Source organism: Triturus cristatus, chromosome 2_1 (assembly GCF_964204655.1).
Source record: "Triturus cristatus chromosome 2_1, aTriCri1.1, whole genome shotgun sequence".
NCBI lineage: Eukaryota > Metazoa > Chordata > Amphibia > Caudata > Salamandridae > Triturus > Triturus cristatus.
In genome coordinates, this window is record NC_140581.1 from 468,020,896 (window position 1) to 468,034,605 (window position 13,710).

General features: G+C 50.8%; 1 protein-coding gene across 3 annotated transcripts in view; it reads left to right on the plus strand.

Annotated features, from left to right (window-relative positions):
- Window positions 1-13,710, plus strand: part of POC5 (POC5 centriolar protein) — a 373,162-nt gene that overhangs the window by 169,460 nt on the left and 189,992 nt on the right. The window lies entirely within an intron of this gene.

The window sequence follows — 13,710 nt, forward strand, 5'->3', positions numbered from 1 at the left end:
TCATGTACCAAGTGTGACTTCCACAGGTATCTCTCAGGGCAGTGGCTGAGATGCCATTCACAAGTAGGTGGTGGAAGTGTATATTCCCCTCTGGAATTTCCAGCTCACCTCTTGGGGCCCATTTTCCAGTTGAAGGCTAGGAGGACTTCCTAATTTGAGGAGCCCTCCTCCAAAGCTACACTGGCAGCCCCTGGAGCTACACTAGTCACCCCTGGATCTGTACTAGGGACTTTGTTTTTAGGACAGCTAAGGTCCTTGGTGTGGTGTCCTTCCTTTTGACAGTTGTGACACCATATTCTGTTGGGATACCAATTCTTACCTTGGTACCCTGTTTTAGTTTGTGAGGTGTCTTTGGGCTCTCCCTCCTGGACAGGTTTTTGGGGGGCTACCTGGGACTCCTTACATTTATCTTTAAGGGGTTCACTGTCTTTCCTCTGGGGAGGCTTTATAACCCCTTTCTTTTGGTCACCCCCAGGGGATGTCCTAGTTACCCTTGTTTTGACCCAGTAGTCTGCCTTCTTTCCCAATTCTTGGGGAGAAAGTGGACCTAGGTCTACCAGGTACTGATGCAACTTTTCATCAATGCAATTACTCAATATGTGTTCCTTCATAAACAGGTTGTAAAATCCATTAAAGTCCTGCACATTGTTTCCACTTAACCAGCCACCTAGTGTTTTTACTGAGTAGTCTACAAAATCAATCCAGGCTTGGTTTTGGGTTTTGTGAGCCGCCCTGAATCTAATTCTGTACTCAAAGGTAGGCAGATGTTAAACTTAGATGGAACCTTACTCTCTAATAGTGGTAGCTTGGTCGAGCAGTAAGGCAGTATCAGAGGACAGTGTTAAGCATTTGATGTACACACTCAGTCAGCAAATGAATTCACACACTCAAGAACTGAACTCTAGGCCAGGTGTGTTTGTATAATCTACTGTTTATTTTTAGAACCAAGCAGGCCTGGTACAGGTAAGCATTAAATACTTTTCAGTAATAAGTTACTGGATATAGGACAGTTTGAAAATGCAATATAAATTGTACTTTGTTAGGTTTAAAGGGGCGCAGTAGTATGCAACACTTAGCAAATACAGTACATTGGAATGAATAGGCTTTTTCAGTAAATTATAGGTAAGTTACTTTTATGTTACTCTTTCTAACTCAGTGCTGGATGCCTAGATTCAGCACTGTGACATGTCCTGCAAACAGGTGAGAAAACAAGTTTTGGTTATTTGTACGATTTTTAAAGAATATCTTTAGTTTTCAAAACTCCATACTTAATCGTTTTTTGGGAGGGAAAATTGTCAATGTTTTCCTATGGAGGAAAAACAGGTTATCGGTTTGGAGGTAAGTAAACAACTGTGGGAGTTAAGGTTCTGGGGTTAGACTCAGGGGTCCCCCAGGGTCAGTGATGCACTGTTGTTGCATCCTCAGCGGCACTAAGGCGGCCGGGTGCAGAGGGTTGAGGCCCAATGTTATCCAATGGGGGATAGGGGACCTCCGGTTGGTGGCTGCTGGTAAGCAGGCCACTGGGATGTGGGAGCAAAGCTCCTAGGGATAAGCTCAGAGCAAGTTGGGGACCAAAGTAGCACCAAACGTGCACCCTCAGCGACACTAGGGCGGCCGGGTGCAGGGTGCTGTTTTGAGCTCAGGTGCCCTGTTTTGAATGGAGAACCTCCGGGACAAAAACACTGCAGGCTCGGGGACGAGGCTCTTCTGGGTGCGACCACCACTTCGAGGGGTAAGTTGGGATGCCGTGGCTTGGTTAGGCACCACTGGTTTGGGCACACAAGGCCGTGGGGCGTCGGGTGCAGGGGTGCCTTGTGACGTCTGCTTTTCTTACCCGCTCTGGTCGCGGTAGGGGGGTCCTCTGGATTGAGGCTGCAGGCGTCGTCTGGAGGCTTGAGGCAGGTCAGGGGTCGCCGGATCTCTGGTCAGGATTTCCAGGGGGACCTCCTTGTGGTGTTTTTCCACTCCAGCTCGGGCCGGGTTCGTCTGGTGCAGAGTGGGCTGGATCTGCGGTCTCTGGCTGGTACCAGAAGCTGCAGTTTAAACACTTCCGGTGTTCACGGGAGAAACAGTCTGGGAAGTGAAGGCAGGCAGGTCCTCCGGGGTTTGTGAGGTTGCTGGCTGCTGGACACACCGGGATTTCGCAGGAGCAGGTTCGAGGGGAGACAGCCTGTAGGGCTGGGGCCAAGTCAGTGGGCGTCGTCCTCTTGTTAGCTCTGCTAGGCTCTTCGTCCTTCTTCTTTTCTTCTTGTAGGTAGGCTGGATCTGCCCTCTTGGTTCAGGGCTGCCCCCTAAATACTGTATTTACGGGGCGTTTTAGGGGTCTTGAGGTCAGTAGCCAATGGGCTACTGATCTTAGGGTGACTACACCCTTGGTGTGCTCACCTCACGTGGGGGAGTGAGCACAATCCCTAATCCTGATTGGGGAGTGCCTGCCATCTGCAAGATGGCGAGCACTGGAGAGTGGGCTTCACCTCTCCTCCCCTACCTGAGGGTTGGAGTTGGTTTGTCGCATTACAAAGGCTGCCAGGCCTTTGAAGCTCCCCTGCCACAGATGGCTCTTCCTGGCCTGGGGCATGTGTGAACACCTCCGCCCAGGAAAAGCTTTGTTTCTGGGCTCAGGGAGCGTTGGTGTCGGGGTGGGTGTTGCTCCAAAGGATATCGTCAGCCTCGAAGAAGGAAACTATGAAACGCGTAAGACTGCCGGTGATTCAGCTGCTTGATTTTACCAGCGGATGTAATCCTTCCATACCAATAAAGGCTCATGGCAGCAAGTTGAAGTCTTGAGTGCTGCTTTATCTGAGCGGCAACTTTGGAGCATTATATATACATATAAAGGTACAGGGCTTCTAAGGGTGGCACAATAAGTGCTGCAGCCCTTAGGGTTCTTCCCTGGTCACAGTGCTCTGGGAACCTGTGGTACCATTTACCAGGGGCTGACCTATGGCCAGAAATGCCAATTGGGTTAGTTTTGGGGAAAGTACACAGGCCCTGGGAACCTGATGGGCAGGGACCCAGGGCACACCAAGAAAAAATGCAGCAGTAGTCTGGCAAAAAGTGGGGGTGTTACTGCAACGGAAACCCACTTTACTACAGGTGTCGATCTTGGGTTGTAGGGGCGCCACCTGGCTGCTTCCTACCTGGTGCCCCAAGTACACCACAGAACCCTGCCCGATCTGGCACTTGCTGGCCTTGATCATGAGGCCTGCCCTTTGCAGAGCTCTCAACACTTCACTGAGGTGTTGCAAGTGCTTTGCCCAGCTGGACCTGAACACTGCGATGTCATCCAAGTAGGCAGCACTGAAATCCTCCAGTCCAGCCAACACCTGGTCGACCATCCTCTTGAAAGGTGGTAGGGGCATTCTTCAACCCAAAGGGCATCACCCGGAACTAGTAACGTCCTTCGGGGGTTGAGAATGCTGACCTCTCCTTGGCCCCCTCAGTTAGGTCAATCTGCCAGTACTCTGACGTTAAATCGAACGTGCTGAGGGACTTGGCAGCTCCCAACCGATCAATGAGCTCATCCCCTCTGGGATGGGGTGTGCGTCAGTCCTGGTGGCGGCATTGAGCCCCCGGTAGTCCACACAAAACCGCAGTTCTGGAGTGGAACTGGGTGCAGCGGCCTTTGGAACCAAGACCACTTGACTGGCCCAAGGACTGCTGGAAGGCTCGATCACCCCTAACGCCAACATCTTAGAGCCTTCCTCTTTGATGCTAGCCTTGACCTGTAAATCTTGTGCTTCACAGGAGGGCTGTCACCGGTGTCCATGTCATGTGTACACCAGTGAGTAACACCTGGGGTCAGAGAGAACAGTGGGGCAAACTGACCCAACACTTGGCGACAGTCGCTCTTCTGCTTGGGTGTCAGGGTAGGAGAGAGGATCACACCTTCCACGGACCCATCGTGCTCCTTGGCAGACAGGAGGTCAGGAAGAAGTTCACTCTCCTCTTCCACCCCATCATCTGTCGCCAAGAGCATCCTCACGTCGGACCTCTCGAAGTAGGGCTTGAGGCGGTTCACATGGAGGACCCTCAAAGGGTTCCTTGGAGCCTGCAAATCCACCAGTTAGGTGACATCACTTTTGCGCTCCACCACCTCAAACGGCCCAGTCCACTTGTCCTACATGGCTCCACTGGGGCCATAACCCACACTTTCTGCCCAGGTTGAAATTCGATTAGAGTGGCAATCTGGTCCGACCACTTCATTTCTTCCTGGCTGGCTTCCAGGTTCGCCTGAGCGAGTTTCCTGAAGCGGGCAGTTTGGTTTCTGAAGACCAGCATGTAACTAAACACATCCTGGGGAGTTTTCCTGGGAGCTGCCTCCCCGCCTTCCATCACCAAACTCAGAGGTCCTCTCACAGGGTGACCATACAGAAGCTCAAAGGGACTGAACCCAAGAGACTTCTGTGGCACCTCCCTGTATGCAAAGAGAAGGCATGGCAAGAGGACGTCCCACTTACGCCTCATGGGTTCACTTAGACCCTTAATCATGTCCTTCAAGGTCTGGTTGAATCTCTCCACCAGACCGTTACCTTTTGGGTAGTAAGGGGTGGTGAACTTGTAGGTTACACCACACTCCTTCCACAGGGAGGTCATATACTTGGATATGAAATTGGTCCCTCTGTCAGAAACCACCTCTTTGGGGAAACCCACGCAGGAAAATATCCCCATTAACGCCCGGCCCACCACTGGCGGCTTCGTCGTTCTTAGAGGGATTTCCTCTGGGTACCAGGTGGCATGGTCCACCAAGTCCAGGATGTACTTGTTGCCCATGGCTGTCTTGGGATACAGTGGCCCCACAATGTCCATCCCTACCCTTTCAAAGGGTGTTCCAATGACTGGAAAAGGCTGGAGAGGAGCTTTGACCTTCCTCCCGCTCTTACCACTTGCCTGGCAAGTTTGGCAAGACCTGCAATATCCATCTGACTGCCTTCGCATTTGGGGCCAGAAGTGGGTGACAAGCCTGTCAAAGGTCTTGTCCTGCCCCAAATGTCCTGCCAAAGGCATGTCATGAGCCAGACCCAGTAGGAAGGTCCTGAAACGCTGGGGGTACCACCAGCACACGGGCTGACCCAGGCTGTGACCATAGGCTCACTATATTGGAGATCATTCTCCAAGTAGATCCAATGTGATCTGAACTGATTACCAGCTGCCTAGTCTGCAGCCTGCTGCCGCAGCCCCTCCAGAGAAGGGCACTCTTTCTGCTCCTTGCAGAATTCCTCCCTGGTGGGACCCCCTTCTTGCTACGTTGGGTCAGCTCTGAGATTTCCTCCAGTTCAGCTACCTGCTCCCCTGTAGCCACCGGGGTGTCCCCCTCGCGGTCCGCCTCCTCCCCGTCTGTGGGAACGTCGGGGGCCAGTTTCCCGTGCCCCTTGCCCTTTCTCTTGGCCGGGACTTGGGCCACTGTTTCAGGCTCCAAGTTCTCTTGATTACCCTCTCTGGCCGCCATTGACAGAGTGGACACGCATGCCCACTCTGGCAACCCAAGAATCTCTAAGTGAGACCTGAGCTCAACATCCTTCCATAAGGACTGCTCCAGGTCATTACCTAGCAGACAATCTACAGGCATGGAAGGGCTCACAACCACCCTCCAGGGACCTTGGACCTGAGACCTCCCCGCCCCCACTCACACACACACTCGAAGGCAACCTGCGTCCCACCAGACACTGGCGCTCTGAATTGTCCACAGCGATTACTTGGTGGAATGCCCCGGGGACTACCTGCTTCTCAGATACCAGGTGACACCGGACTGAGGTCACACTGGCTCCAGTATCTCGGAGAGCCTCTACCCTTTTCCCATTGATGGTCACCCAGGTGCTGTATTTCTTTGTGTTAGGGGGCACCTGGTTTCCTGGGACCATCTCACTGTCCCCTAGTGAGACCAGGGTAATTTCTGCGGCATCCCCACCCTCCTGTGGGTACTCTTCCTCCCCAAGCGCTACACTAGCCAACACCTTGGACTGCCCACCGGTGGGAGGCTGTGCCCCCTTAGGGTGCTTGGGGTCCAACCTGGTCACATGAAAAACACTTGCGGGCTGGTCTCAGCAGGCTTTCCTGAAGAGACCCTTGCTTCTTATCTCCTGGGTGCTAGTTTGGGGCCCTTTAGAGAACTCCTGTGTTTTACCCTTGTTACCCCACATTTCTGCTGGGGACCCTGCCCACCTTTGGCTGAGTCTCCCCCAGACGCTTTCTTGTTGACCTGGGTACTCACCCAGCGGTCCGCCTCCATAGCAAGCTTCCTGGGGTCAGTCAGCTCACTATTGACTAGGTGCTGGAGCAGATCTGCAAAACGTGGACTAGACAAGTGCCCCGATGCAATCAAATTGTAGAGCCCCTGAAAATCTGTCACATTACTGCCCTTCACCCAGCCATCCAGTGACCTGCACATTCCAACCAAGTGTTGACATCAGACTTCATACTGGACCTGAACTGATCCCTGTTTTTTTCAGGAGTGAGACTATAACTAGTGAGAAGGGACTCCTTCATGTCAGCATAGGTGAGGTTATACCCCTTACCCAAAGCTACTAAAGTATCCCTTGCTTCTTCTGGAAACAGAGGCCGCAATCCTGCGCCCCAATTCTCTTCAGGGACTGCATTCATGTGTATCGCTGCCTCGTAACCCCGAAACCACCTTTGTATGTCGTCCCCTTTCTTAAATTCCTTGCCTACATTCTTAGGGATGTGCACAATTCTGCCCGCCTGTCTTGACGAGTTGTTGCCACCAGCTGAGCTGGCTCTATTCCTTAGCTCCAGCTCCTTAAGACTTTGCTCATGATATAAGATCATCTTCCTTTCCTCCATGGCTATTCTTTTTTCTTCCCTTTCACTTTCTATCCTGAGTTTCTCCAACTCGAACTTTCTTGGTTTCCGCCTGTCCTCCAGCTCCTCTGGGGACAGGCCACTGCTGCCTGGAGCCCCCCCCCCCCCCTCAAAAGCACATCTATCCTAGGAGTAGGCTCCTCCGCCTCTCCATTAAGATCACCAGACTGCTCGCTGGCATGAATGGCTGCTACCCAAGCCCTCAGCGCCTTTTGTAGCTCCTCCTTCCTAGTGAGGCCTCTGATTTGGACTTTTAGGTTTTTGCAAATTGATTTCAATTTCTGAACACTGTAGGATTCCAACCTATCCTCAAAGGCAACTTCCAGGGATGCAACAGATGATGCTCTTGATTCAGGCATGATGAAGTAGCAAGTTAAAAAATAGGCCAAAAAGAAAAAGAACCAGTGTGTGGCACATAACGGTCTGCGATATGGTAGGAGTGCACACCAATCACTGTAAGTCAAGTCCTATCCTCACCGCTGACAACCAATGTTAGAATTGGGATTTTGGTAGGCTAGGGCATGTGCCAAAGCCAGGCACAAACCACTACTCTAGTCAGGATAAGGGAGTTACATTCCTAAAATAACCCCTAATCACCCCCTTGGTAGTTTGGAACGAGCAGTCAGGCTTATCTTAAAGGCAGTATGTAAAGCATTTGCACATAACCAACAGTAATACAGTGTAAGCACTAAAAAAGGACACCACACCAGTGTAAAAAAAAAACAATATTTTTATATACTTAAGACAAGACTAAAAACGATACAAATCCACAATACCGTACTTAAAAAATCTAAAGTTATCAAAATATGCTTGAAAAACAGTTCCTTGATGTCGATAGCTCCGTCCGGGCTATCACGGCATCGTGAACCAACAAATCCAAACCGTTCTGGCTGACCACGGCATCGCGGGCCAGCTACGGTGTCGGTAAGACCCGCAAACAGTACCTTTTAGAAATGCAGGGCGTCGGCGACCTCTCGTTAAGCTTCTGAAAGCACGGCGTCCGCAGGCGTCTGTACCGGAGGTCGATGCAAGAGTCGCCGGGCCCTCTAAGTCGCACGCGTTGCAGATCGAACTCCTCTCTGTTAAAGTCCGGAGCGCTGGCGTCGGGTGCTGCAGTGCGAAGTGCAGCGTGCGGTGCCCTTAGGTCGCGGTGTGAGCAGTGGCTTGGTGGCGGCGTCAGATGGCATCGTCGTGAGAGCAGGGTCGCGGTGCGAAGTGAATGCGGTGCTCGCCGCGGTGCTGGCAGGTCACGGTGCACGCAGTGGTGTAGTCGTTGCTTCAGCGCTGGCGTCGGCTGACATACTTGAGTCGATGGTGCCGACATCGGTTGGCCAAGGCTGCGGTGCGGTATGAGAGCGGTGCGTCGTGTAACATTACGAGCAGTGCCCACGAACCACGGTGCAAGCAGCGGCCTCTATTTCGGCGTGGAGCGTTGTCATCTGGGATACCAAGGCATCGTGGTGAAGCGAGGCGGTACAGAGTGCTGTGCCCACAGGTCGTGCTGCGAGCAGCCGCTCGGTAGCAGCGTCTGCAGGCGTCGCCAGTGAGCCCAGGGTCGCGGTGCGGCATTGCCGCGGTGCCCTCTGCAGTGCGGTCAGGACACTGAGTCGGCAGCAGCGTCGTCTACATCGTCTGGTTGCTTTTCCTTCTGTTGCAGCACAAAACACACAGTCCCCAGTGCTGAGGAGAAGAACTTGAAGTCTTTGTTGTTCCTGAGACTTCTTGAAAAGGGGGCAAGCTCTACCTCATGCCCTTGGAGAAACTCACAAAAATAGATTGTAGAAAGTTCAGTCCAGTCCTTTCACTGCCCATGACAGAAGCAGCCACTGCAGGCCAACACAGCAAAGCACACAGCAAAGTGGTAGTTCCTCCTCACAGCTTCTCCAGCGCTTCTTCTTGACAGTCTTTTTGGTCCAAAAGAGTTCTAAAGTTCAGGGGTCTGGGCCCCAGTATTTATATCCCCAAATCCTTTGATCTCTTAGGCAGAGAGTGTCTGTGCCCAGCCAGAACCAGTTCTGCCTTCTCTGGTGTGACTTCCTGGCAGGAGGTGGAGATTGCATGGTCAGAGGCAGACCAGGCCCTTTGAGGTGCAAGGAAATCTCCTCCCCCTTCCCCAATTGCAACCCAGGTCTATTCAGCCCTTTCCTGACACACCTAGACTATCTGGAGCCACTCCTGCTCCCCAGCATTCTGTCATCCAAAACCCAGACAGACAATCCACATTCCAGCAGAGGCACACAGGATGACTAAGCAAGAAAATACCTTCTTTCTAAAAGTGGCATTTTCAAACACCGAATGTAAAAATCACCTTCACTAAAAGATGCATCTTTAGATTCTGAGTTCAGGCATACTAAACTTTATTTTCCTACCTAATTCCCCGGGCAAGTTATGTTTAAAAGATGTTTTAAACAAACTTCCAATCTGTCCTATGGGGAACAGGTAGCCTTGCAATAGCGAAAAACGAAATTGGCCATAGTTCACTATCAGGACATACCACACACACCAGGGCATGTCCTATCGTTCACATACGCTGCACCCGGCCCACAGGGGTACCTTGGGCCTACCTTAGGGGTGGCTGACATGTAAGAAAAGGGAAGGTGAGGGACTGGCAAGTGTGTGCACTGGCCAAGTCGACATGGTAGTTACAAACTGCGATCAGACTCCACAATGGCGGGTCTGAGTTACCTTTTACTGACCGTTTGTGTGGGTGGCACAATCCCGTGCTGCAGCCCTCCATCGGCATTTGATTCACAGGCCCTGGCACACGCAGTCCACTTTACTAGGGACTGACAGACAAATCAAACAGGCCAATCATGGAAACGCCAATCCATAACACATTTTACCACAGGAGCACTTGCACTTTACCACTGATTAGCAGTGAAAAAAGTGTCGGAACTGGGAGGTCAGAAAGCAAAAAACTCAGGGGAAACACGCCAAAAGATGCCAAGTCTAACATTCTCCAACACCACCCTCAGAAACAATTTCTACCTTCCAATTAGCAGACATAATCCGTGAAGGAAAATATTTGTGCCTGCTTTCACAATGAACCCCTTGCAATATAACCACCTGCAGCAATAGACCTATTTTAAACATTACCATATCATTTACAGATCTAATCACTCTCAATTGTACCACGGACCTGCAGCAGTTATGGCCAAAATGTTTTACCAACCGTGCTTACATCTTCATGCGTGGCCAGAGAGGTGTTACTTCAATATCAAATGATTACCACTTTGTTCAGTCCATCATACAATCATGAAATACTGTCCTCATATACTATGTTTTTAACTTTTCTCAATCGTATGACCTTTTAGGCTCTTTGACCTTATCCCAAGTTTGTCCCAATGATGTGCTCTTCCAGCTAGTTCTGATTTCATGTGAGAAATGTTTCTTGGCCATCTCAGTCACAGACAAATCACACAATACCATAGGACTGTGCCATCTGACCCTATATTTTTGTCTTCCTCCCATCACCGAAGATTTTGGTGGCACCGGTCTCTTCTGCCTAGTTAAATCTGCCAGTTTCACTGCTGCTAATTCGTATTATGAATCTGAAAAGTTTAATGGGCAGGAAAGTAATTGCTTCATGCAGTCTAGCTCTGGACACTGGAAAGGCCTCATCATCTTGGCAGAATGTCCATGTCTCGCGAGTATTGGCTTGCTTGGCCATTTTCAGTCTCCCTGACCACATGAACCTGTTCTCTGATTTGGTCAAGAGGATTGTACAACTCCAAACAAATCTTGAAGTGGGGACAGTACTCTGGCCACACGATGTCTCAGTCCATTGCCAACATGGTTACCTTAAGCCAGTATGCCTAAATACAGTGCACAGGCTTTTTAGGATTTGTCCAGGTGGGATTGAATCACACGCTGTTCAATAGCAAGCTGCCTTTCAGAGAGAAGGTGAAGTCCTCCCTGCAACATTTTTTTTTAAATAGTCATGGCATGCGTACATGTGTTGGCCTTCCTATGGAAACCGTTCCATCAGTAAGTACAGTCACTTCTCCAATGACAACCCTCATGGCAGTGATAAACTTTTCAGCCAATCCAGACCCAGTAACAGCTTTATCCCTTTTTTTGGGATCAGAGTGTACTTAAGTGACGCCAACATCACCAGCAGTAGTATCTCCAGTCTCCCCTGTTTTCTAATTTATTTGCCTTGTCACAACTTCTTTGACTCCTCTTTCTTCCGCCACCAGCTTCCAGGAGAGAGCAGGATCATTTTCCTTTTACCCACCAACTGGGAGACCATGAAGATGACTCGCTAAGTTTTGCAACCTAGCTGAAAAGGCTCCATGTAAATGTTATCCTTACGCCTTGACCCCCAGTCCCATCACCCCTTTTCTGCAAGGCGGTGCTCTCTGACACACCCGAAAATATTGAAGGTTGAGGGTTTTGTCCTTCTGAGCAAAGGGACTAGAGAAGTGGTGCCCCTGGAGAAAAGTGGCATGAGATTTTACTCCCTTTACTTTTTGGTCCAGACTGAGGTCTTGGATACGTTCTGGACCTATGACTCTTAAACCTCTTCATTCAACATGACCGTTTCAAAATGCTTGCATGTGCCATTTTCTGCTGGACTTGCAAGCGGCGATTGGTTTGTGTCCTGGATCTTCAGGATGCCTATTTCCATCTGCTTTATCCTCCATGTTCACAAGCCTTTTCACATTGGAGTTCCAACACTCCCATGCAGTACGATCATTTTGTCTTACATCATCTCCAAAAATGTTCACAAAGTGTTGTCTGTGGTGGTGGCTTCATTCAGTAGGTCATGAGTCCTTGGGCAGCTGGCTGATAAAGGTATGGCCCTCTACATACCATGACGCTTCTTTATGACTTTGGCTTCATCATCAACACCCGGATGTCCTATATCTCATACTCCAGTAGAGACTGCCCTTCATAGGTGTCGTTTTGGGCACAGCCTTCATAAAGCCTTTTTCTCCTCCTCTGCAGAAATTTGAGACAGGATTCCAAAGTTAGATTTTGGTTCTGCAAGTCCTCCACCTTCTAAGCCTGATTGTTTGGTGCGTTCTTGTGGTGTCACACACCAGATAAAGTATGAGGCCCCTTCAGTGGTGCTTGAAACAGCAGTGGCTCCTGCATCATCTCTAAACTTTCACTGAAGTATGTTCTCCTCTAGCCCTACTGTTGCTTCTTGAGTTCTTTGCAGCCTTGGATGCTGCCTCGTTGGCCTGGGCCATCCATGCGTGCAAGATGATGTGAGGCCTTTATTTTTTTGAGGTATTGAACTTTTCCCTATAAAACCTAGTAATGTATTATGACAGGGTGGTGAGGCTAGGAAAGGCTCTTTCATCAAGCTCATAGGTGTTGAGGCAGTCATTGCAGCAGCAGTATAGCTTATTAGTGGAAATTGTTTTGCATGATGATGTCACCAGCGGAACATGAGGTAGATTGAGGAGGTGGCCATCCAAGACAGAATCAACGTACACAACCACAAAGAACTCTTCACCTTCAAGGAGTTCACCAGGCCCAACAGTGAGACAGCAGACATTATCCCCCTCCCAAGACCTCTGCAACAAACTCTGCTCCTTCCTCCGCCACAAGATTAGGAAGATCTACGAGAGCTTCGACACCCTAGACCCGGCTCCCACACCCGCCACCATCGCGAACAACTAAGCCACTCCTCAACTGACCGTGCTCTGCTGGACCCTGCTCACTACAGAAGACATGGTAAAGACCATGAAGAGCATATTCTCAGGGGTCCAACGGACCCATGCCCGTACCACATCTTCCACAGAGCAGCTGTCACCATCGCCCGCCCAGCTCCGCCACACCATCAACTGCTCCATCGAAACCACCACCTTCTCAGACGGCTGAAAGAACGCTGAGATCAACCCCCTGCTGTAGAAGCCATCCTCGGACCCGGCAGACCTCAAGAACTTCAGACCGTTCTCCCTCCTTCCCTTCATAGAGAAGGCCATCAACTGTCCGAGTTCATCGAAGTGAACCACTTCCTGGACACCTCCCAATCTGACTTCCGAAGCAACCACAGCCCAGAGACTGCACTCCTTACCGCCACAGACATCTGCTCGCTCCTCGACCAGGGCGACACAGCAGCCCACATCCTACTAGACCTCTTGGCTGCCTTCAACACCATCTCCTGCCGCACCCTAATCACCAGGCTCTGAGACGCCGCCATCCGCGACATAGCTCTGGACTGGATCCACTCATTCCTCACTGGCTGGATCCAGTCAATCAGACTACCACCATTCTTCTCAGAACCCACGGATATCAGCTATGGAGTTCCCCAGGGTTCCTCCCTGAGCCCCACCCTCTTCAACGTCTACATGGCCCCCCTCGCAGCCATCATCAGAAACCACAGACTCTTCGCTCATGATGGACTGCCAAATCAACGCAGTTTCCTCAGCCTGACTCCGCACGCTTTGCCAGCTCCGAAAGACTTTCAGATGGATCCCTACAGATGCCAGAAGGATAGTCACCCACGCACTCGTCACCAGCAGACTCTACTACGGCAATGCACTCAATGCTAGCGGCACCCAGAAACCGCTCAATAAACTACAGTACGTCCAAAACACCGCCGCCAGACTGGTCCTTGTCATCCCCCGCCGCAGCCACATCACGCAACACCTCCGACAACTCCACTGGCTCCCAGTCAACAAGAGTCACTTTCAAGCTACTAACTCATGCCTACAAAGCCCTACACAAGAAAGGACCAGTGTACCTGAACCACAGCCTCACATTCCACGTACCCACCAGACAAATCCGATCCTCCCAACTCACCTGTGCCTTCATCCCAGGGTCCACACGACCAGAGCTGGAGGAGGATCGTTTTCCTACATCGCAGTCAAGACCTGGAACTCCCTGCACCTAAGATAATCCGCATCACTGACCCAATTCAGGAAGAACCTCTAG